This window comes from Schistocerca serialis, chromosome 1 (genome assembly GCF_023864345.2).
Source record: "Schistocerca serialis cubense isolate TAMUIC-IGC-003099 chromosome 1, iqSchSeri2.2, whole genome shotgun sequence".
Classification (NCBI taxonomy): domain Eukaryota; kingdom Metazoa; phylum Arthropoda; class Insecta; order Orthoptera; family Acrididae; genus Schistocerca; species Schistocerca serialis.
The window spans coordinates 893,863,681-893,889,312 of record NC_064638.1 but is presented as its reverse complement, the minus strand read 5'-3'; the positions used below and the strand labels follow the sequence as shown (position 1 = coordinate 893,889,312).

Sequence of the window (25,632 nt, the reverse complement as noted above, 5' to 3'; positions counted from 1 at the left end):
CCAGTACTCCGCTTCTAACTATTTCATTATGGAAGAAATGTATTTGCCATCGTTTGCTTCCTTTATTCTATCACCAAACAAGTTTGTTGATTATATGGTATCGCATTCGTACCGTGTCTCCTATATAAGGAAACGTCTGCGTTCACTGCTAGCTCCCGTGCACTGGAATGCGCGCTGTTGAACTGCTCTGTAGCCGGTCTTCAGACGCCTCTGAGGGCGTACCAGAAGCTCCACAAACTTCAGTCTTACGTACTCATTTCAGATTTATGAAAATCATTTATAATTTAAGCAGATGGCGTGTCTCAGTTATCGATAGGTGACGTTCCCATTCACTTTCGAAGTACGTCCAACTCTGCAATCTTAGGTACACAGGAATCCTGTCCTAGAACATCAGAGTGGCTGCCTACATGGCAGTGGATGCCTCCGCCGGGGATCGCTCCGTCTCAATATTCGCCGTAGTTGGAGCGTACCACGCAAGTGGCTTGTAGAGAAATTGCGTGCTTACGGAATATCGTCTCAGTTATGTGACTGGATTCGTGATTTACTGTCAGAGAGGTCACAGTTCGTAGTAACTGACGGAAAGTCATCGAGTAAAACAGATGTGATTTCTGGCGATCCCCAAGGTAGTGTTATAGGCCCTTTGCTGTTCCTTATCTATATAAAAGATTTAGGAGACAATCTGAACAGCTGTCTTATGTTGTTTGCAGATGATGCTGTCGTTTATCGACTAGTAAGCTCATCAGAAGATCAAAAAAAATTGCGAAACGATTTAGAAAATATATCTGTATGGTGAGAAAATTGGCGATTGACCCTAAATAACGAGAAGTGTGAGGTCATCCACATGAGTGCTAAAAGGAATCCGCTAAATTACACGATAACTCAGTCAAATGTAAAGGCCGTAAATTCAACTAAACACCTAGGAGTCACAATTATGAACAACTTAAATTGGAACACACACATAGAAAATGTTGTGGGAAAGCCTAACCAAAGACTGCGTTTTATTGGCCGAACACTTAAGAAATGTAACAGATCTACTAAATAGACTGCCTACACTACGCATGTCCGTCCTCTTTTAGAATACTGCTGCGCGGTGTGGGATCATTACTAGATGGGATTGACGGAGTACATCGAGAAAGTTCAAAGAAGGGTAGCACGTTTTGTATTATCGCGAAATAGGGGAGAGAATGTCACTGACATGATACAGAATTTGGGGTGGACATCATTAAAACAAAGGCGTTTTTCGTTGCGGCAGAATCTTCTCACGAAATTTCTACCACCAATTCTCTACTCCGAAAGCGAAAATATTTGGTTGACGCCGACCTACACAGGGAGAATCGATCATCATAATAAAATAAGGAAATCAGAGCTCCCACGGAAAGATGGTTCAAATGGCTCTGAGCACTATGGGACTTAACGTCTGAGGTCATCAGTCGCCTAAAACTTAGAACTAATTAAACCTAACTAACCTAAGGACATCACACACATCCATGCCCAAGGCAGGATTCGAACCTGCGACCGTAGAGGTAACGCGGTTCCAGACTGTAGCGCCACTCCGGCCGTCCCCACAGAAAGATATACGTGTTCGTGTTTTCCGCGAGCTGTAATTATTATGAAGGCGAAGGTGGTTCAATGACCCTCTGCCAGGCACTTAAAAGTGATCTGCAGAATATCCACGTAGATGTAGATGTAGAGGTGACCGAAGCTGGTGATGCCACCGCCGGAAGCATTGAGTTGACTGGTTCCACAAGCTAATTCGAGTACTAGCAAGTATGGCGATTACGATCAGATTGAAAGGAAGAAAGGAAGGTTGGTGCTTAACCCCTCGTCGACGACGAGGTCATTAGAGACAGAGTTCAAATGGTTCAAATGGCTCTGAGCACTATGGGACTTAGCATCTGAAGTCATCAGTCCCCTAGAACTTAGAACTACTTAAACCTAACTAAGGACATCACACACATCCAAGCCCGAGGCAGGATTCGAACCTGCGACCGTAGCAGTCACGCGGTTCCAGACTGAGGCGCTTAGAACCGCTCGGCCACCGCGGCTGGCAGACAGAGTACAACCTACCTTTGGTGTAGGATGACGAAATTGATTGGCCGTACCCTTTCTCAATAACACTTCAGCATTCGCCATTACAGATTTAGGGAAAACTCGGAAAACCTGAATCAGGATGGCCGGAAGGGTATTTGCATCGCAGTCTTCATGTGTCTCACCACTACGCCATTCCGCTCGATAGGACAAAATTGATATTTGTTGTATGTTGAAATCTGCGCAAATATACTAAACAACAGTATCCTGCAATTGAAACCAGCACCTGCGAGTTTTTTATAGATGCCAGAGACAATACTAACAAAAGAAGAGAGTGCTATTACAGCTGCAATAAACATGTACCTCGGGCATGGGTGCGTGTGTTGTTCTTAGCATAAGTTAGTTTAAGTAGTGTGTAAGTCTAGGGATTGATGACCTCAGCAGTTTGGTCCCTTAGAAATTCACATACATTTTTTCTGTTTTCTGATTTTTTTCTCTGTATTTTTCCATGTCTGTTATGCCTTCTGTGGAGATGTTCAGTTTCTTGAAGTCTTCCATGATTTCCTTTACGCAGCTGATTTTCACTGTACTGGTTGTCACTATGTCAAAAATGTTGGTCAATCTATTTTCGTTCACCCTATGCATGTGCCCGTAGACGTTTGCCCTTCATTTCCTGATGTTGTTTGAAATCGTCTTCGTCTGTTCGTACAGTTCATTTGTCGGTCTCTTTATCCAGATCCCCTCTTTATGAACTGCCCCGTAGATCTTTCACAGTATTTTCCTCTTTTGTTTCTCCATCTCCTTGATTTTCTTCCCTTGAGTACTGTTGTTTCTGAGGCATACAAGGACTTTTGATGCGAATACTTCTTTTGTTGTATTGATTGCACATAAGTTTGTGTGCTTTTTGTAGTTTTGTAAATGTTTCTTCAGTGGGCGTCGCGTTCATTTCTGTTTTCGGTATAATCTCTCCCAGGCTTTTGAAACTTTCTACTTGTGTTATCTTTCCATACTTTGTTGCCAGTGGGTGTCTGTCCGTGGATTTTGTGTCCATGTATTGCTTTTTTTCGTATAAAATTTGTAGTCCTGCTTTGGTTGACATTTCGTGTAGTGTCTCTAGAGCTTCCTTGGCTTCTTTCTGTTTTCCTTTTCATGGCTATGCCATCGCCAAAGGCCAGACATTTTACGTTGACGGTTCTATTCTTGTGCCTCCGCACAATCACTCCATTCACTCCTTTGTCGCATGTCCTGATTATTTTCTTCAAGACCGAGTTAAATGGAATGGGTAACGGGCCACCTCTTGCCTCATCCTGTCTTGATTTCGAATAGTTCCGAGATCTCTCCCATAAACTTCGCTTTGGATGTTGTATTTATTAATGTTTCCTGGATTAGCTTTCTGGTTTTGTTGTCCACTTTCATTTCTTCCATTGTGTTGAAGAGTGTTTCTCTCTCTATGGAGTCGTAGGCCTTCTTGAAGTCGACGAATATTATTGTGGTGTTCCTGGACTTTCTTATTGTTAATATTGTTCTCAGCCACCAGATCTGTTCACTGCATGATATTCCATTTCTGAACCCTTCTTGGTATTCTCCTATCTGTGGGTCTATTTGAGGCGCTAGCCGACTGAACAGAGCTGTTGGTAGAATTTTGTATGTCACATATAGTAATGATATTCCTCTGTAGTTATTTAGGATCTGTATTGCCTCCTTTCTTGTGGAGGAGGTGTATTATCGTTGACTTTCATTCTTGTGGTATCTTGTTTGTTTCCCAGACGTTTTTGATGATTCTGTGTATTTTGGGCGTGATGTGTTCGTAGTCTAATTTCCAGATTTCCGCAATCAGTCCATCTTCTCAAGGTAATTTGTTATTTTCCACTGATTTTATTATTTCCACGATCTCCTCGTGTGTCGGCGGTTTGGAATCGAGGTTGGGCTCTGGCTTCTCTAACTGTAGGATCTGCACCGGTTTAACACAATTTTGTAGTATGTCAAAGTACTGCGCTAATATTTCACAGTGCTTTTTCTGGTTTGTTTTCTGCGTTCTGTCTTGTTTTTTGAAGCATAAGTTCGATGTTTGGTATCCTGTCATATTTTCTCTGAATGTTCTGTAAAAGTTTCGTGTGTTGTGCTTGTTGAAGTCCTCTTCTGTCTCTTTCAGTCTGTTGTTTCCGTAACCTCTTTTTTCTCTACGGATTATTTTCGAAGTGGGCTTCCATACCCCGTTGAATTGTTCCCATTTGTCGGATGTTCTATGACTTATAATTTTTTACAGGCTTGTCTTCTGTCTTTTATGGCTCCCTCACATGTCATGTAGCACCATCTATGTTTCCTTTTTCTCGGTGGTTGTCGCAACTTTATCAGTTTCTTAATTTTTTCTGACCATTCTGTCCAGTGTTATTGTCGATTTTTAAAATTTTTTCTATTTTTCTTTCTTGTTTGGATGTAGGTACACTGAGTCTGTTCGGAAATTTCTGTTGATTCTCTTGATTTTTCTGCTGGGTGTAAATTTCGCTTCAGTTTGGAGTAGGTGGTAATCACATTCGAAAAATCATTTTTTTGTTCTTATATTCATAATTTCTCTGATGTTTTTCATGTATATTACAATGTGGTCTATCTGAAATTTTCCTGGGGAATTGGTAGAAGATTTCCAAGCTCGCAGTTTTTTATTTGAGTTCTGGAATTGCACAGGCATGATTTTGAGGTAGAAATTCCTGAAAAAGTGCATCAGGTTCTCTCCATTCTTGTTTGGCCGCTTGTGGGTCGTGTGTTTTCCTTTTGTGTCTTTGAATTTTCTTTCCCCGTCTAGTTGGGCAGCAAAATCTTTCACGTGCTTCGTGGGGATTTTGTTGGGGATTTCCTCCAGATCTTACCAGAAATCTTCTACCATCCGTGGGTTTTTCTCGTTGTAGTTGTTTGTGGGGTCATGTGCATTGACTAGTGTATAAGGGAACCGCGCGACTGCTACGGTCGCAGGTTCGAATCCTGCCTCGGGCATGGATGTGTGTGATGTCCTTAGGTTAGTTAGGTTTAAGTAGTTCTAAGTTCTAGGGGACTGATGACCACAGATGTTAAGTCCCATAGTGCTCAGAGCCATTTGAACCATTTTTTTGAACTAGTGTATAGGCATTGATTCCAGATCGTATTGTGAATGTTGATATTTTTTTTTTAATTTAAAGATAAATCTATTACAGAGGTCAGTGCATATGTAATGAGTTCAATGTGTTAACGATGCAGCCATTTCGCCTTCCTATTCTTTATTTCAATCGACTGATAAACATATGGACTTTCGTTGATGTTTTTATAACGACTGTATTCACTGAAAAAGTGTAGCGGGCAGGAGAATGATGGAAATAAAATGCTGTTAGTGGTCGGTGCAAAATAATGAAGGTAGGATTGTGCAGCAGTCTTGTTGCTCGTGCGCAGAAGAGGAAACAGCTGCGGAACCTAAGAACTGTAGCTGAGCGGCGAGCCCAGAGTGGCCGCATAGTCCCACACAATCGACCGGCACGGAGCCACGCTTATCAGGTCTGCATCCAGATTTACGGCAGCTTTTATGCTCCATTTCCTGATAGTGCCCGACCTCTTTAAAAACCAGTAGATGGCGAAGCTACTCAGTGCTAAGGGCTTGTTCAGCTGCTCTAACGGCACGACGCAGCCGTCAGTCAAAATGGGAGACGTGAGGCGCACCTTTTAGGAGTTCCATGTGGTCGTTTTGCTCACTAGCGAAATATCCTCTGCTATTGTCGCCTCTGACAGAATGGCACTGTGTCTGTAACTGGAACTGGAAGCAAAAGCTTTGCGTTTTATGGCCAGTGCCTTCTCAATCGACCTTTCCCAGTATTAAACCAAAAGAAAAAAATCACTAGAAAGTAGAAACTGTGAAGATTATTCAAACTGCTCAGTCGAGCATAACATGCGGCAGCCAAGCCACTTATTCGATTCGGCAGAGTTTCACTGTAAGGGAATAATTATCGACGATCGGTAAGACTGTTTGTGGGAATTAGTGTCCTTCACATAGATATCACTGACAAACGAAATACGCCATGGTCGCCCACCTCAGTTGTGCCTTGTAGTGAAGCGGCTCTTTATTCGGAGATAATCGAAGCGACTCATTGTGCTCGAAAAACTTAAACTAGGATTTGCATGTCAACGGGGAGAGGGGATAGTGGCGTATTGCTTCTAATGAGTACATAGCATGCTGTGCACAGCTGAGTTACATCTTGTTCCTCTCTGCAGTGTGTGACTTATTCGCTGGTTATCCGTCTGTCACTTATCTTTTGGGATGCGCTTGGTGAGATTCAGAGGAAGTGTGTCTGCGCTGTTATCAGGTTTCAGCATCTCCTGTCGCTTCATTTCAGGAATCATGTAAACAACTAGATATAGCACTACTCTACACGATCACTCAGCTGACAGGGGTGCCAATGTGCAAGATTTGTATACAGTACATGTCACTGTTGGCACCAAAAACCGACACAGTTGGAAGCGTATGAGGGAAAAGGGGTGGTGGAGGCGGAGGTGGGGCCGAATAGGAAACCGCATGTGTGCAAAAATGTTCTCCAACCAAATGTTCTGTTTATAGTGTTGTGTGCTTTTCGGTTGTGTGGTATTCGTTTATTATTACGTTCGTGCGTGCGTTATTGCGTGTGGTTGGTGGTGCTCTGGGTGAAGGGTGGATGGGGGGGGGGGGACGAATGAGGGAAACACATTGCCTATGGCGTATGTATGTATGTATGTATTAAACCGGGGACCTAGAAACAATGGAGAGGCTTCGTCCTGCCGTCCTGCCGTAGCCCTCCGCCACACACCGTCGGGTGGCTTGCGGAGTATAAATGTAGATGTAGATGGTTCACAGCCCCACAACAGGCCACAGCAGTCCCCCCACCCCACCGCCGCCCCACACTGAACCCAGGGTTATTAGCAGTTCTACCCCTGTGGATCCCCCCCCCCCCCCCTCCCCGGGATCGTCTCATATTACTCATATTAGACGAGCGTAACCCCAAATGTTTGCGTGGTAGAGTAATGATGGTGTATGCGTACGTGGAGACAGTGTTTGTGCAGCAATTGCCGACCTAGTGTAATTGAGGTGGAATAAGGGGAACCAGCCCGCATTCACCGAAGCAAATGGAAAACCGCCTTAAAATCCATCCACAGGCTGGCCGGCACACCACGAAAAACCCTTTTGCCGCGTATTGTTCATTCCGCACAGTTGTGCTGAGAATGCAACTTTTGACATCCACAGGCACGCTAGCGCTTCTTGTCTCGTGTAAAATACGCTCACAGCTCTTCACTGGTGGAGCTTATGGTTAAACTGGCCATTCCGGACACACATGAGACGGCGCAGCTGGGCCTCCGTGTAAGACATCTCATAGCACTCATAATCACGGATTGCTGACGCACTGTTCTATATACCCTGCAAGATGGAATTCACTACGGCCATCACTACATGTGTAGAAATTTTCACATTGCTTAGTGTAGAAACGCGCGCTGGACAGAGGAGAGCCAACGCAGGTTGTGTTGCCAGATGCTGCACGTACAGCCAGGAGCCGCGGCAGCAGAGCTATGGGACACGCACGGACACGGGACCGTAGGTCGCGGCGGTCGATGCTCTCGCGACAGCACGGCCGCACGCTGCCACGGCCGCCCACACACCCAACAACTCACACAAGTCTGCGGTAGCTGGCATGACGAAAACATCTACGCATAGATAGTAGCAAAATTGTCAAAAGCCCCACGAGATATAAGTGATGTTTCCTACTCCGTGTGCCATTGTTCTAATTACACGTGCTGTATCGGACCTATGCAAGAATGTGAAACCTTTCATATAGACCGTAGAACCAATGACATTTTTGATATTGCACGAAAGGGACTGAAAATGAGATTTATCCATTCAACACGTGAAATGGTGCTCCTCCTCAGTCACAATTACCAGTGTCCCCGACACGAAGCAGGACTGCGATAAGCTGTAAAAAAAATCATATTACATTTGATGCCCCGTGAATTAACGTGTGTTCCGTGTCACAAAAGCCGGTAATGACAAAGTAAAAAACACCTAGGACGACTTCAAAGCCGTTGATACGAAATGGAAACTAATGCCACCTGGAACATGTTGTATGGTGACTAGTTGACATTAATCGAACAAGGCCGGTGGCCAAGTGACAGACGCCACCAGATATGGATTTTGTTCGACAGAATGTTTGATATTGGCATCAAGCGTGTCAGTTTATTCTGAAAATACGTAGCAGACAGCACGAGACTCGAAGCCTATATCAGTTTAGTAGCCTGCTGAGTAGTAAGTTTAAACTGATGGTGGGTTATTGGCGTAGACAACACAGTGCATACGCTGCAGTAACATGAAGTAATAGTAGAGGGTTCCCGTAGCAGGGTTATAAATTCACCTACTGGAGGGCTAACTGGACTTGGATGTAGGTATACAATACACAGCAGAAATAAAAACTAACATAGTACATGTACCGTCATATTTTGAAGGAGGTAAGATTTTAAAGTTACAGAAACTTGACAGCCTGGTTTAAGTAGTAACTGACAGGCTTACAAGTAACAACAATAATAAATAATTAAATAAAAGTAATTTTCATTCCCAGGCCAGCCACAGGTGGTTTTATTTTATCGTATGGCTAGGGCCACCCGTCGGGCAGACTGTTCACCTGGTGCCGGTCTTTCAATCTGACGCCACTTCGGCGACCTGCAGTCGATGAGGATGATAGGATGATGATGAGGACAGCACAACACCCAGTCCCTGGGCGGAGAAAATTCCCCGACCCACCCGGGAATCGAACCCGGACCCAGAGGATTGACAATCCGTCACGCTGACCATTTTTTAAACACGTTTCCACTATTTTTTATGTCATTTTGTTCTATATTGTTCGTTGAATTTGTTCGAGGCGGACGTCCAATGACACCCATTTCAGTTCTCCGTTGGTCTGTTCACTCAGTCGATGAGGATGATAAGATGATGATGAGGACAGCACAACACCCAGTCCCTGGGCGGAGAAAATTCCCCGACCCAGCCGGGAATCGAACCCGGACCCAGAGGATTGACAATCCGTCACGCTGACCATTTTTTAAACACGTTTCCTCTATTTTTTATGTCATTTTGTTCTATATTGTTCGTTGAATTTGTTCGAGGCGGACGTCCGATGACACCCATTTAAGTTCTCCGTTGGTCTGTTCACTCAGTTTTTTTTATTACAGAGGGTAGCTAACGCTTTGACCGAACACGATGTGCTACCGCTGCGGCACCATTCAGCTACAAAGGTGTGGTAGCTGACAGTGACGAAGCTGAGGCTGTAATTTCTTGTCAGATTAAAGCTACACATTGTATAGGGCAACGAACACAGATATTGAACCAACATTTGCTTCCAGCCCGTAGCAAGGTTCACTGCTACGCTTACTCCTCCGTTGCTGAGAAGAGCTCAGATTCACCGGCCGGAGTGGCCGAGCGGTTCTAGGCGCTTCAGTCTGGAACCGCGCGACCGCTACGGCCACAGGTTCGATTCCTGCCTTGGGCATGAATGTGTGTGCTGTCCTTGGGTTAGTTATGTTTAAGTAGTTCTAAGTTCTAGGGGACTGATGACCTCAGATACTAAGTCCCAAGGTGCTCAGAGCCATTTGAACCATTTAGCTCAGATTCTGGAGGTTGGAGGTACTTGTGCCTCTGTTGTGGATGTGGAAGACTGCTTAAATCTGGTACACCGCGGCGGACGTTTGTGGGATCCCTTCTCCCGTCAGCGGGACAGTAGTTTGCGACGCAGTTATCTTCATACTACACTATCTGATCAAAAGTAGCCGGACACCCCTATGTAATGTGGAACTGGCCACTGGAAGTCCCGAGAGGCCGACCAGCCACTATAAAAAGGGACAGGGAGTGTTGTGTTGTCAGCGGAGAAAGAGTAACAGTGGACTGTGTCGGTCAGGACGGCTCAGTGGGCTGGTCACTGAATGTCACCTGAGGAACACACCAATCAGGGGCATTTCAACCCTTCTAAAGCTGACCAAGTCGACTGTCGATGATGTCATTGTGAGTGGAAATGCGAAGGAACAACCACTGCTAAACCAAGACCAAGCAGATCTCACGTACTGACGGATAGCGACCGTCAAGCATTGAGGAAGGTGGATGTAAAAAATCGCTTGAAATGAGCGTAAGGTATCACCTGAGAACTCCAAAGTGCTGCCGGCCGCTGTGGCCGAGCGGTTCTAGGTGCTTCAGTCCGGAACTGCGCTGCTGATACGGTCGCAGGTTCGAATCCTGCCTCGGTCATGGATGTGTGTTGTCCTTAGGTTAGTCTTGGGGACCGACCTCAGATGTTAAGTCCCATAGTGCTTAGAGCCATTTCAACTATCCAAAGTGCTGCCAGAAATCCATCTAGTTCATCCTGTCCGTATGGTGTTAAAACTGATGGGGTACAATCGTCGAGTAGCTCCTCATAAGCCTAACATTTGCATAGTCAGTGATAAGTGACGCTTGCGGTGGTGCAAAGAACAACGCCACTGGACAGTGGATGACTGGAAACGAGTGGTTCTGAGTGACGCGTAGCGCTATACCCTTTGGAAATCCGATGGAGGCGTTCACGTTTGGCGAATACCTGGGGAACGTTTCCTGCCATCAGGTGCTGCACCAACAGTGACGTATGGAGGACGTGGTGTTACGGAAGGCTCTGTTTTTAGTGATAACAGTGTGGTCCTCTGACTGACCTTCAGTAAACACTAAATGTGCAAGATTAGATTTCCAGAAGGCTTTCGACACCGTTCCTCACAAGCGTCTTCTAACCAAACTGCGTGCCTATGGGATATCGCCTCAGCTGTCCGACTGCATTCGTGATTTCCTATCAGAAAGGACACAGTTCGTAGTAATAGACGGAAAGTCATCGAGTAAAACAGAAGTAATATCCGGCGCTCCCCAAGGAAGTGTTACAGGCCCTCTATTGTTCCTGATCTATAGTAACGACACAGGAGACAATCTGAGTAGCCGTCTTAGATTGTTTGCAGATTACGCTGTCATTTACCGTCTTGTAAAGTCATCAGATGATCAAAACGACTTGCAACAATTATTTAGATAAGATATCTGTATGGTGCGAAAAGTGGCAATTGATCCTGAATAACGAAAAGTGTGAAGTTATTAACACGAGTACTAAAAGAAATCATCTAAATTTCGATTACGCTATAAGTCTCAAAATCTGAAGGCTGTAAATTCAGCTAAATACTTAGGGATTACAATTACAGATAACCTAAATTGGAACGATCACATAGATAATATTGTGGGTAGAGCTAACCAAAGACTGCGATTCATTGGCAGAACACTTAGAAGGTGCAACAGATCTACCAAAGATACTGCTTACACTACGCTCGTCCCGCCTGTTCTGGAGTATTGCTGTGCTGTGTGGGATCCGAATCAGGTGGGACTGACGGATGACATCGAAAAAGTACAAAGAAGGGCAGCTCGTTTTGTATTATCGTGAAATAGGGGAGATAGTGTCACAGACATGATATGTGAATTGGAGTGGCAGTCATTAAAACAAAGGGGTTTTTCGTTGCGACGGGATCTTCTCATGAAATTTCAATCGCCAGTTTTCTCCTCCGATTGCGAAAACATTCTGTTGGCACCAAACTACATAGGGAGAAATGAACATCACGATAAAATAAGAGAAACCAGGGCTCGTACAGAAAAATTTAAGTGCTCGTTTTTCCCGCGTGCCGTTCGGGAGTGGAACGGTAGAGGTGCAGCTTGTAGTAGCTTCACTGAACCCTCTGCCAGGCACTTTATTGTGAATACCTGAGTAATCACGTAGATGTAGATGTTGAAATAAGAACACATTTCGCGGCATTGTGTACTGTTGTCATTAAGGGAACAGTTCAGAGACGATGATTGTTTCTGTCAGCATGACAATGCACTCTGTCATGGAGCACCATCTGTGGGGCAATGGTTTGTGCACAATAACATTCCTGAAATGGACTGGTCTGCCCGAAGTTCCGAAGTGAAGCCAGTGGAACGTATTAGGATGAGTTAGAACGTCGACTTCGCTCCACAGCCCAGTGTCCAACATCACTACCTTCTGTTGTTTCGGCTCTTGAGGAAGAACAGGTTACCATTCCTCCATAGACATTTAGACACATTGAAAGTGCCCCCAGCAGAGTGCACGCACTCCATATTAATCCCCACTAATAGGTGACGGGATGTCTTTGATCAAGTTTTGGCTCAAAAATGGTTCAAATGGCTCTGAGCACTATGGGACTTAACTTCTGAGGTCATCAGTCCTCTAGAACTTAGAACTACTTAAACCTAACTAACCTAAGGACATCACACACATCCATGCCCGAGGCAGGATTCGAACCTGCGACGGTAGCGGTCGCGCGGTTCCAGACTGTAGAACCGCTCGGCCACATCGGCCGGCTGATCATCAAGTTTTGCACATGTATCTTGCTGAAGTCCTTTTTAATTGCCCTTTCCAATGCCATAGGAAAAAAAAAACGATATGACTGTCTATATATGAAGGTAATATCCGTTCCCGAAAAAATAGATACTATTGATGACCGTGCAGCTTCTATAGAATGAAATGATGATTAAATCGACACCCTAGCTGCAAACAGGCATTGGTATACACCACTGGGGACATGTTGAAAATGTGCGCCCCAACTGGGACTCGAAACCGGGATCTCCTGCTTACATGGCAGACGCTCTATCCATCTGAGCCACCGAGGGCACAGAGGATAGTGCACCAGCAGAGACTTATCCCTTGCACCCTCCCCGAGAGACCCACATTCCCAACATGTCAACACCACTACATTTGTAGAGCGCCTAATAGATGTTTGGGAATGTGGGTCTCATGGGGAGCGTGCAAGGGTAAGTCCCTGCAGGCACACTATCCTCTGTGCCCTCGGTGGCTCAGATGGATAGAGCGTCTGCCATGTAAGCAGGAGATCCCGGGTTCGAGTCCCAGTCGGGGCACACATTTTCAACATGTCCCCAGTGATGTATATCAACGCCTGATTGCAGCTAGGGTGTCGATTTAATTATCATTCCATTCTAGAGAAGTTGCACCGTCATCAATGGTATCTATTCTTTCGGGAACAGATACTACCTTCATATATAGTTAAAACATGGCTATCCAGCCATTGACCTTCTAGTGCGAACGCACGTGCTATGCCCCAACTCCTACGGGCTTGGTAGATTAATCTGCAGCGAGTAATAAATGTGATGGGCAAACATGTATTAGACACACAACGAATGTGGTGGTGTGGACATATTGGTAATGTGGGTCTTACGGGGACGTGCAAGGGATAAGTCCCTGCAGGCGCATTATCCTCCGATGGCCAGAGCGTCTGCCATTTAAGCAGGAGATCCTGGGTTCGAGTTCCGGTCAGGGCACACATTTTCAACATGTCCCCACTATTGAATATCAACGCATGTTTGCAGCTAGGGTGTTGATTTAATTATCAATTCAGAAATGAGTGTCATAATTCGGCAGCTACAAAGTTAAAAATTACTTATGTAGGTCAGAAAATTCGCCACTCTGTCCCCTATAACATGGTAAAAACGAGAGCTTGCTATGTTTACTCTTCTGAATGTTTCTTGCGTGGCCTGTTTTAGCCGTCTCACCCCGTATTTTGCGCTGCGTGCGCCGGGTGCATCCAGCCGCGAGGGGCTAATAGCGGCCCTCGGTCAGCGTCCGCGGCGGCCTCGTCTGCACAATCTGGGCATTCTTATGAGCGGAGCACTTAGCGCGGGACGCTTTACGACGCACGGCCAGCCATTACGGCGTTGCAGCTTCCCAGCGCGCCGCCACCGTCCCGGGATCGATACTCGCATAGATTCCCCGTCCCGATTGGAGCTGCGCTTGCATTCTTGGTCGTTTTATTTCTTCCTTTTTTAATCTTTTCCTCTTTCTAATTGGCTGTAGAGCCTTGAAATATGCACCCGACAGCTGCACGAGACAGCTACGTGCCCTTGTAAATTATGCCGATTAAAAACGAAACAAGCACACTGTACAACTTAGAGCCCACCTTTCAAAACGCCGCACGTGGAGGCACTGTGGTTTGCTGTGGATCAGAAGCTAATAAAGCGAGGAAACAGACAACGTGTTCTACAAATATAAGGTGTATTGTAATTTTTATAAGCTGTTGGTACACAGCTTCTATCTACGTGGCTGCTTAATGTACAAAAACACATATATTTCTCATTTCGGCAGTACAATATGTCAAACATTTGCAGAACTTAATCAAGTAAGGTTGTGTTAGGATAACGGTTCATTGGTGTCGATCACGTAGGAAACTGAGAAACGGCGTACTTTTTAAAGGACGGTAGAATTAAATATGAAAGATGACATTACTGTCTTCATGGGGGTCAATCTGTGATTGATCAAATTGTCTTTTTCTCGTGATTTGTTCACTGGCGCAGTCATGCAAAATTTAATAGAAATTGTCGGTTGTGGCCATGCTCTTCAGTGAAGATGACGGTGACAACCGAAAGCTGACACCTCTGTTGAAATTTGGTGTGATTGTACCAGTGAATAAATTCTTGTTTTAAGGAAACGGTAGCAAATCGACTATGGTCAAGATGGAGGAAGCATTCCAGAGTTTCCTGAAATAACTAATGTCTACGAAAATTCTACATTACGGGGTTCCAAGACCCTATTTCTCGAACAGAAATTCACTTGCTTAACCACTGCTCACACGCTAGGTGCTGACGAAAAGGCGACATAAAACTGCCTAGGTCGGCCCATCCATAAAGCTGAATTTTAAAGAAACAGGAGAGATGTAAATGAGTAGGTTTCCACAGCCAACATTAGATAACATAGAAGTTTACTGATTGCAGAGACATAAGAGTATGATGTCGTATAATAACTGTCACTCGATGTATAAAGAGAAAGGTTTTGTACTTCTGAGAGGCATCACACAGGGGTAACACCGTTTCCCCGCCACGCAAAAGACAGGAACGAAATGGGAGCGAACCATTCAGAACAGAACATGGGTTACGAACACACTTATGATCAACATGTACGCGAACGCTCGGGGATGCACTGACACACAGAGCCTCGCTTGAGCACTTTGTGAGTCACATACTGTAGAGGGATTGGACAAAATGTGGAAATACCGTGAGAAATGCGTGGTTCAACATAAATGCAGATGCTAACTAAGCTTGCAGGTCACGCTGTTGTGTTTGACGCCGAACGGCACCTGTGTAATGATCTCAATACGTTGCAAGTGCCAGTCGCGGCCACAATAGTGTTCTGTGTAGTCGTGAGTGTATTATGTCGGAGCTCAATGATTTCCAACGTGGACGAACTGTTGGTGCTCGTATACTGGGTGCTTACGTAGCCAAGGCAGCTGAAGCGTTTGGTCTTCCAGAAGGCACCGTATTGGAGATTTATACCGCATACAGGGAAAGCAGAGCCACGCGGAGTGGCCGCGCGGTTAGAGGATTGCGCGGCACCTCTCGCCGGAGGTTCGAGTCCTCCATCGGGATGGTTGTGTGTGTGTGTTGTTCTTAGCATAAGTTAGCTTAAGTAGTGGGTAAGTCTAGGGACCGATGACCTCAGTAGCTTGGTCGCTTAGAAATTTACACACCTTTGAACATTTGTACAGGGAAAGCGGATAACATCGTACGCTAAATCACAACGCGGACGAAAGTGTATTTTGCACAATCGTGGCAGACTGTCATTGGAGGGGTTGTGACGAAAAATAAGAGAACGACAGCTGCAAAAATCACTGCAGAACCACATATCGCGCTCGTGAACGTTGCCAGCGTCAAAACAGTAGCTCGGGACTGCAGGGCGAGATGGAATTACAAAACTGCACATTCGTGATGCGAATCCCCCTAATAGGAAAATGTGATGCCGAAGCCATAAAACCCTTTCTATGGAGTTGTGGAAGAAACTCATTTGGCAGGATGAGTCTTGTTTCATACTACTTCCAACTTCTAGCCGAGTTTACGTCCCAGGAGTGGAAGTATGGCGGAGCTTCGGTTAAGATTTGGGCAACGTTAACGTCGTATTCCATGGGCCACGCGGGTGCTTTGCAAGGTCGCAGTACTGCTAATGATTGTGCGGTCAGTTTGGCTGGTCAGGTCCACCCTACGGCGCTAATGGTGGCGCTGTGTTTCAAGAAGACAGAGCCGCTGATCACACAGGTCCCATCGTCGACGACTTGTTTTGTGGCTACGAGGACGATTTGTCACCATAGTCATCAGATCTCGATAACACTGAGCCTCTGTGATCTACTTTGGAGAAAACGGTGCGTGATCGCTATCCACCTTTACCGCAGTTACCTGAATTTGCCACTATTCTACAGGGGGAATGGTATAAGATACCCTTGAAAACCATACAAGACCTTTATTTATCAATACCGGGACGAGTGTGAGCTCTTTTGAACTGTAACGGTTTTCCTGCATCGTATTAGGTATGTTAACGCGTTCTGCTTACGGTGTTTCCGTATTTTTGCCCACCTCCTGTACTCGCGAGCGCGTAGACACTGCGAGTATGCAGCAGTGTGGCCCCCACTGAGCCTCGCCTCTTTGCGCTCACCAGCAAAATGAGCAGCTTGTGTCCAGCAAGTAAAGCACACACCTGCGAGAAACGTAATCGCTCATGAGCCGGTTGGCTTCCAAGTGTATGTTATGCACCTTAAGCTATCCGTGCGGGAAGTTGGAAGTTTAAACCGCCGGATTCGCTTTGACGATTGTGCTTTGCCTGTTGTGAAGAGAAAATAAACGAATACGAGAATGGTAACTAGGCCAGCCTGAGACCGCTTTTTTCACACAAGAAATAGGAGTGGTCACCCTGTTTGATATGCCTGTCCAAAGCAGTATTTAAGAGGGTTGCGTTTTTTTTCTTAGGGTTAAGGTGGATTGAACGAAGGAATTGAGAGTGTCTAGAATGAAATTTTCACTCTACAGCGGAGTGTGCGCTGATATGAAACTTCCTGGCAGATTAAAACTGTGTGCAGGACCGAGACTCGAACACGGGACCTTTGCCTTTCGCGAGCAAGTGCTCTACCCAAGCACGACTCACGCCCCGTCCTCACAGCTTTAATTCCACCAGTACCTCGGTAGCTCAGTTGGTAGAGCAAGTTTCATACCAGCGCACACTCCGCTGTAGAGTGAAAATTTCATTCTAGAAACGTCCCCCAGGCTGTGGCTAAGCCACGTGTTTCTTCCAGGAGTGCTAGTTCTGCAAGGTTCGCAGGAGAGCTTCTGTGAAGTTTGGAAGGTAGGAGACGAGGTACTGGCGGAATTAAAGCTGTGAGGACGGGGCTTGAGTCGTACTTGGGTAGCTCAGATGGTAGAGCACTTGCCCGCGAAAGGCAAAGGTCCCGTGTTCGAGTCTCGGTCCGGCACACAGTTTTAATCTGCCAGGAAGTTTCGAAATGAGAGTGACCTTTTTTATATCATTTTCGCCTTTACCTGGATTACCTTAGAGATCACGCGAAACGTGAACTACGTGGATCATATTTTGAACATAACCTATTCTAACTGTTAATTCTGAGCTTTTCAGGAGATTGTAGGTGATATCTCTCATTCATTTGCCGAACGAAAATTCTAAGCAATTATAAAGCCTAAGGCCCATCAACATCGACGTCTTTGGAGACTTGAGTACAGACTATAATTGTCAGCGACGGCACAGAGAAACGATCACAGCATTTTTTAAAGGACTTTTCTTGTGTAACCTGAAATGATTCAAGGAAAGCGAGGAAGTCAAAATCTTGGCTGTCGGGCGGAAACGTAAGCCTTTATCCTCCAGAATACTGGTCACCGGTTTGGAAGCTACTGAGAACATCAATTGCACCATTCTTGAATGTATATAACAAAAATTGTAGACTAATCTAGCCAATATGAAGGCTAAATTGGCATCTTTGTTTTAGGATTAACACTAGCATGTAAACACAGAATCTACTTAGTTTCCACCTAATGATTTCTATATCGGATAGTACATTAAGTCTTAACTAAATACAGTATTGAAACCTTAGTAAGACAGAGCGAAGGATATTGGTGCGACCCAGCTCAGACTGCTGTGCTAGCCCGAAACAAGATAATGCCGTCATATTATTTGACTGTAAGCTATTCACATTTAAGTAAAACAGAGAATCTTAGTTAACGGCTCTGAAATGCTGATTAGTTTAAGATGGGAGATGAATAAATTTAAAATGAGATAGTACTGAAGTCTGCCAGTGAAGATACACGGTCAGCATCAGTAGCAAATGAGCTTCATGACGCCTTAGTTTCATCGTCATTATACGTACTAGTGGCTTTCCTTAAAAGCCGTTTACGAGTACTGATCGTATGCCCTAGTGTTTGCAGCCCTACGATATTCATCTTCTGAACTTTCTTACCCATGAGTGATTTCAAATTTAATAGAGTTATGGATACTACTGCAGTTAACGTAACCGCTTTCGTCGAAACTAAACACTTCTGAGATGGTGCTCGCCCCCAAACATATATGTTTTAGGTCTGGGTTGTACAAGATATTTTCATCACAAGTATTCGGACAGCAAAAAAGCCGTATGACCCAAATTTTTTGCGTCACCATACTTTGTCCGGATGTTGTAAGTGAAATCCTCAACACACCGGCAATGCCTACAGTGACGCCATGTGACATGTTCGTCAAACATGGACGTGAAATTCGGCGGCTCTCACCATACCGGAAAAGAGTAGCTTATGCGATTTTCACTTGACCCCTCCCTCGCGTTCACTCTCATTATCACCATCTACACAGACGCGACCCTACATTATACACGCACTCAGAATCTTACGTGAAAACAGTCACACGTGAAACACAACATTCCACCTAATGAGCAAAATACAAATCAGTGATATAACCCTCACCAATTACGTGGAGCGTCACGTTCATCAGTCAAAAATGGGTCATATGGCTCTAAGCAGTCCTCTAGACTTAGAACTACTTAAACGTAACTGACCTAAGGACATCACACACACCCCTGCCCTAGGCAGGATTCGAACCTGCGACCGTAGCAGCAGCGCGGCTCCGGACTGAAGCGCCTAGAACCGCTCGGCCACAGCGGCAGGCGTTCAGCAGTCAACAGCACCATTCGACTTTAACGGAGTTCACAAAGTTGCTTATTATTCCTGACTACTTATCTGTTAATAAGCAAGTTAAGTTTACAAATGACGAATAGAGAAATGTATAATTACGTCGACAGGTAAATGAGATCCAATGAGCTGGCAAGCGAATATGTCACGTTACTCACAGTCTGTCACGTTAGTACAGTATAGCAAACTTTTGGTTCCATTCCTCTACTTGTTGCTTCTGTCTCGAACAAATGCTGGTGAAATGTGACATATTGTCGATGAGCTGTAACTGACCGCCCTATCTGCCGACAGTAAAAGGCGAATCAGCCGCATTTTATGATTCTTTCTAAGTCGATGAACTTTTGAACTTTTCCCTCGAGGAACCTATGAGGTTAAGGAAAGAAAGAAGGAAGTTTGTGTTTGACGACCCGTCGACATCGAGATCATTAAAGACGGAACACAAGCTAAGATTGTGTCAAGGATTGGGAAGGAAATTGGACGTGTCCTTTCAAGGGAACCATCCCAGCATTTGCCTCGAGCAATTTAAGCAGATCACGAAAACCTAAACGTTGATGGCCGGACGCGGGTTTGAGCCGCCGTCCTCCCGAGTGCGAGTCCAATGCGCTAACCTCTGCGCCACATCGCTCGGTAACCTCTAAAGTGATTATTATGATAGAGACAATAACGCTACACTTAAAGTTTCATCGCAGATGTCAGTTATTAAGACATTCAAAGTCTCACTATTCTCCCATATTCATTTATTTAGTGATGACGGTATGAAACACATTCTACAAGAATGTTTTATGTGAAGAATGCTAAGCTGAAAGAGGGCTGTAATGTAATGTAACATGGTTTTGGCCATATTGCACAATCTATAAATTTGAAGTGTCTCTAAAAAGACAAGAGTGGCGTGGGAACGGGGATTCCCCGAGCCGTCCGCCGCTCGGCAAGACACCCCGACCTGCCTCGTGCCATACAGCCCCGCAGGGCTCTTACAAGGACGGCGTGGTGCGAAGGGAGGGGAGGAACGGATAGTGTGCTGCGGCACAGCGCGACCACGTGACCCGCACCGTGACGTCACTCCTGCTATCGATTGGCCCGCGTCGGTGGAGGGGAGACGGCCCGGTCTCCCAAATGTCAAAGGTCGCGTGGCCGGGGCCGGGCTAGGCCGTCTGGCCCTGAGGCCGCCGTGGCCAGGTGCCGTCAAGACGGTACCATTACGTCCTGGAAGTGTGTCGATCCAACATTCAGTACTTGTGTGAGTCACTGCAAGCTGGAGAAGAGAGCAGACGAAGGCGCCAAGTTTCGAAGCCTGCGTCAATATTTCAAGAAAGTATCTGAAGGAAATGGACCAGTGACGTGAGGATGATAATGATGTCTCTTAAATATGTAGAAGATTGTATTTATGATTCTCTGGATACGCTTTTCTGAAAATGAGTGAAACCATTATGGGAGTCTATACCCTATTAAAAAAAAGTTCCCATTCTAGCCCAAGACGGATCAATCGGGCTCGACCGAACGCATGTCATCCTCCGTCATAGGCATTATTGGATGCGGTATGGAGGGACATGGGGTCAGGATACCGCTCTCCCGGTCGTTGTCGGGTTTCTTGACTATGGAACCGCTACTAATCTGTCGCATAGCTCCTCAGTCGGCCTCACGACGCTGCATGCACCCCATGCCAGGCCTTCCACCACAGAAAACGCCTGTCAGTACTGACAATGCAACACGAGTCCTCCGCATGGCAGTCAGCCGCAGTGACCACTCAGCTACGGAGACCGAGCGAGGTGTCGCCGTGGTTAGCACACTGGACTCGCATTAGGGAGGATGGCGGTTCAAACTCGCATCCAGCCATCCAGACTTAGGTTCTCTGTGACTTCCCCAAATCACCGCAGGCAAATGCCGGGATGTTTCCTTTGAAAGGGCACGACCAATTTCCTTCCCCATCCTTGACACAATCCGAGCTTGTGCTCCGTCTCTAATGACCTCGATGTCGACGGGACATTAAACCCAACTTTCCTTCCTTCAGCTACCGAGGCGGAACATATCCTATATCATGAATGAAATTTGCTGAGACATCTTCACAAATTGTTAGACTGAAGAACATGCAAAACAGTAGCAACCTTAAGTCAGTAAACATCTGTCTAATGTCTAGCGTGCGACACACTCAGCGACAAAATTTAACTATACACAGTCAAAAGTACTGGATCAAAGAGTTGCCTGTGATGTTCCTAGAACAGCCATTTTATTTAAGTACATGTTATGAGACGCATGAGCTCAATATCATCGCACTAAACTTTTTCCAAAAATTAATTAATGGAAGAAAAAATTAGAGTTTAGCGAGCTATCGACGTCGAGATCATCTACGATGGACACCCAGGTTATATCGGAGAACGTTATTCGCTGTTCTCTTTTCAAAACAATCATCCCCCCATTTACTTCAAATTATTTTAGGAAACCACGGGTAACCTATATCTGCATTGCTGGCTGAAAATTCTTGTGCCACATCGTATTTAAGTAAGCATAGCTCTCAGAACTCTGTGGCTTCGATATTCGAACTAGAAACTCTATCAGCCTGCGCGCCGTGTTGCAAATGAACCTCATCTGTGTTCAAAATGTTCAAATGTGTGTGAAATCTTATGGGACTTAACTGGTAAGGTCATCAGTCCCTAAGTTTACGCACTACTTAACCTAAATTATCCTAAGGACAAACACCCATGCCCGAGGAAGCACCTTAGACCGCTCGGCTCCTCCTCTGTGTCTTGGAAGTACAAAACTGATCCGATCTTTTCTTCTTTCTCCTGTCATTATCCTGTGCCATCACGGAGTCCTCATGTTTATCTGGATTTGTCAGTGTTAGTAGCAGAGGGTGAACGCATGCTCTTCCTGTCCCCAACCCTCCCCGCCCTTTCTCCATCCCCTCCTCCTCCTCCTCCTCCTCCTCCTCTGTCTCCCTCCGCGAGCGGAAATTCTGTACCCCATCTGGTTACGTCTAGTGTTATCCATGTAAAAGTATGAGACCGTTTATCGAAATGTTTGCGAATCGTGTACCTGAAGTATGACGTGGGAACCAACCCAGTATTCAGCAAGTCGGTTGTGAGAAACCCCATATGACTTCTAGGAGGAACGCGAAATTGGGATTCTGGTGTATCTTGTTACGAATCATAGCACAGCTAGGAGAGAAATCTCATTATATTTCATTATGAATCCTGTGACGAAATGGACAAGGTTGGACTTACTGGGAAAAAGGTTAATAGTGAATTGGACACAACGAAAAGAGACGAATAGGCTGTGTTAAGTCACGAGCCTGAATACTGACTTACTCTCCAAAGAAAGTCACTGAATCCCATGCAGAGCAGCATGCTATCAAACGAAACTAGCTAATGAAACTGTGTTTGCATTACTGTCGATCAATCTGTACAACGAATGTGCCCAAAAACAAAAACAGTAGCTTCTTTTAGGCTGAATTTTAGGAAATGTTAATCCAGAAGGAAGCTATGTAGTAAATCGAAGAGCCAACTTATCTGAGAAAATCACGCTGAAACACACAAAATTGCCCCTCTGCATTTTTTCATCATAATGTTGAGAACCAGGCGTATGTGTCAATAGTATGACCAATGATACCATATGAGGGACCAGTGTGAGCGAAATGTAGTCAACGTTTACTAGCTTCCGGCAGTTATTGGGGACGAAGCCATTTGGCATCGACATTGTTGTAAGACATCTCAGGGGAGAGGACATTCAACAAATATTGTTTGTAATGCGTTGGTTTCAATGTGTAACATTTCAGATTGCTGGTTAAAGAGGCAAACTTAATACTTAAAAATGGGACTGGAACGAATCTGAATTACGTGACTTTTTTGGCTTAAAATATTAGCTAATTAAATTATTTCCACGACTTGTTTGGATCTTGTAATCCATGAGAGTCACAATCATAAACACAGAAAAAATTACTCCCTTCGTAGACATAACATCAGTTTTCAATAAATCAAATAGCTCTTTTCCTTTAGATATCGCTGAAAAAGTGCTCGAAAACAATGGCCTTCCTTCATCTGCAACATGTAGCCAGGTGGTGAAGTTCTATTTCAAATCCCCGACCTGCTACTCTGATTAACTTTTCCTGTGAGTACGTAGGGGGATCCCCGGGATGGTTCCGCCAGATACACAGTGGACCATCTGCTCACACGTCCCGGTCCACATTAGTTGGCGTTCCGTCTCCGCAAACTGGTTGTTAACCTCTCACGTTTCTTCTCTCGTTCATCTGTGGCTCCGTAGCTGCGAGATGAGCGAGGCTGACTGCCATGCAAGGGCCCCCGTTCGATTCCCGACCTGGTCGTATGTTGTGTCCCCTCTGGGACTGGGTGTTGTGCCATGCGATCATTTCATTCAATCTGCGGCTGCGTCTGTACTGTTCTGGACGATGGACGGCTGTGCAACTGTACTCCAAAGACTGTTGCCTCAATCGAAGTCCATGGCTCAGAGTGTTTCCCGCACATTGCACTTACAAGCACCGAAGGTTATGAACCTTGACCATTTCATTGGAACAGCACAGAAACACATTCCCAGCATCACATGAAGCATTTGTTTTCCAATACTGGTGCAAAACAGTAGCTCGCTCTCTGTCAAAAGTTATAGCTTCAATATTAAAATTCATCAATGTGTGTGTGAATTTCTAGTGGACCAGGTCATCGGTCCCTAGACTTACACACTACTTAAACTAACTTACACCAACTTATGCTAAGAACAACGTACACACCCATGCCCGAGGGAGGACTCGAACATCCGGCGGGAGGGGCCGCGCAGAATTCATCAGCCAACTGGACCCTAACTGTAAATTGCCTCAGCAGCTAGTCACCTCACTAAACTCTCCACCACTTATGTAGGTGTAGATGAAGATAGCAGGTACACAGATACTCCGCAAGCCACCGTACGGTGCGTGGCGAAGGGTACCCTGTGCCACTAATAGTCATTTCATTTCCTGTTGCACTAGCAAATAGAGCGTGGGAAAAACGACTATTTATATGCCTCCGTATGAGCCCAAATTTCTCGAATCTATCTTCGTTGTCTTACGCGCAATGTATGTTGACGGCAGTAGAATTGTTGTCAGTCAGCTTGAATACCAGCTCTCCAAATTTTCTCAAGAGCGTTTCTCGAGAAGAACATCATCTTCCCTCCAGGGATTCTCATTTGAGTTCCCGAAGCATCTGCATAACACTTACGTGTTGTTCGAACCTACCGGTAACAAATCTAGCAGGCCGCCTCTGAACTGCTTCGATGTCTTCCTTCAAACCGCTGTGGTACGATCCCAAGCAGTCGAGATGTACTCAATAATAGGTCGCACCTTTACAGTGAACAACTCTTTCCTAAAATTCTCCGAATAAACCGAAGTCGACCATTCACCTCTCCTATCACGGTTCTCACATGCTCGTTCCATTTCATTTCGCCCTACAACGTTACATCCAGATATTTAAAGGACTTGATTGTGTCAAGCAGGACACTGGTGATACTGTAACCGAATATTACAGGTTTGTTCTTCCTACTCATCCGCTTTAACTTACATTTTCCCCACATTTAAAGCTAGCTGCCATTCATCACAACAACCAGAAATTTTGTCTAAGTCGTCTTGTATCTTCCTACATACACTTAACTTCGACAGCTTACCGTACCGTACCATCAGCAAACAACCGCATATTGCTGCCCACCCTGTCCGCCAAATCATTCATGTGTATAGAGAACAACAGCGGTCTTATCACACTTCCGTTGGGCACTCCTGATGATACCCTTGTGTCTGATGAACATTCGCCGTCGAGGACAATCTACTTGGTTCTATTACTTATAAGTCTTCGAGCCACTCACATGTCTGTGAACTTATTCCATTGCCCGTACCTTCGTTAACAGCCTGCAGTGGGGCACCGGGTCAATTGCTTTCCGGAAATCTAGAAATATGGAATCTGCCTGTTGCCCTTCATCCGTAGTTCGCAATATATCATGTGAGGGAAGGGCAAGCTCAGTTTCGCTCTAGCGATGCTATCTAAAACCATGCTGATTCGTGGACATGAGCTTTTCATTCTCAAGAAAGTTTACTATATTCGAGTTGAGAATATGTTCAAGGGTTCTGCAGTAAACCGGTTAGGGGTGTTGGTCTGTAATTTTGCGGATCCGTTCTTTTACCCTTTTTATGTACTGAAGTCACCTGCCCTTTTTTCCAGTCGCTTCGGACTTTGTGCTGGGTGAGAGATTCACGATACATGCAGGCTAGGTAAGGAGCCAATGCCCTAGAGGAAACTTTGTAAAACTGAATTGGGATTCCATCCGGACCTGGTGACTTATTTGCTTTCAAATCTTTCAGTTATTTCTCTGCAACAGGGATGCTTATTACTATGTTGTCCAAATGGGAGTCTATCCGATGGTCAAATGATGGTATGTTTGTACGATTCTCCTGTGTCAACATCTCTTGAACGTGAAATTTAAAATTTCAGCTTTCGTTTTGCTATCTTCAAATGTCATAAAATGCGACAGCGACTGCACATTTAATTCAGTAAACCGTAATGTTGCAAATAAGAGTAGGGAAGCTG

At 45.2% G+C, this 25,632-nt stretch overlaps 1 protein-coding gene and 1 non-coding gene across 3 annotated transcripts in view; both read left to right on the top strand.

Moving 5' to 3' along the window:
- LOC126411514 (uncharacterized) overlaps positions 1-25,632 on the top strand; it is a 410,659-nt gene that overhangs the window by 189,408 nt on the left and 195,619 nt on the right. The gene's annotated exons all lie outside the window — the stretch shown is intronic.
- Positions 12,908-12,982, top strand: Trnat-ugu (transfer RNA threonine (anticodon UGU)). The gene has a single exon. It is a non-coding gene; the product is annotated as a tRNA-Thr (tRNA).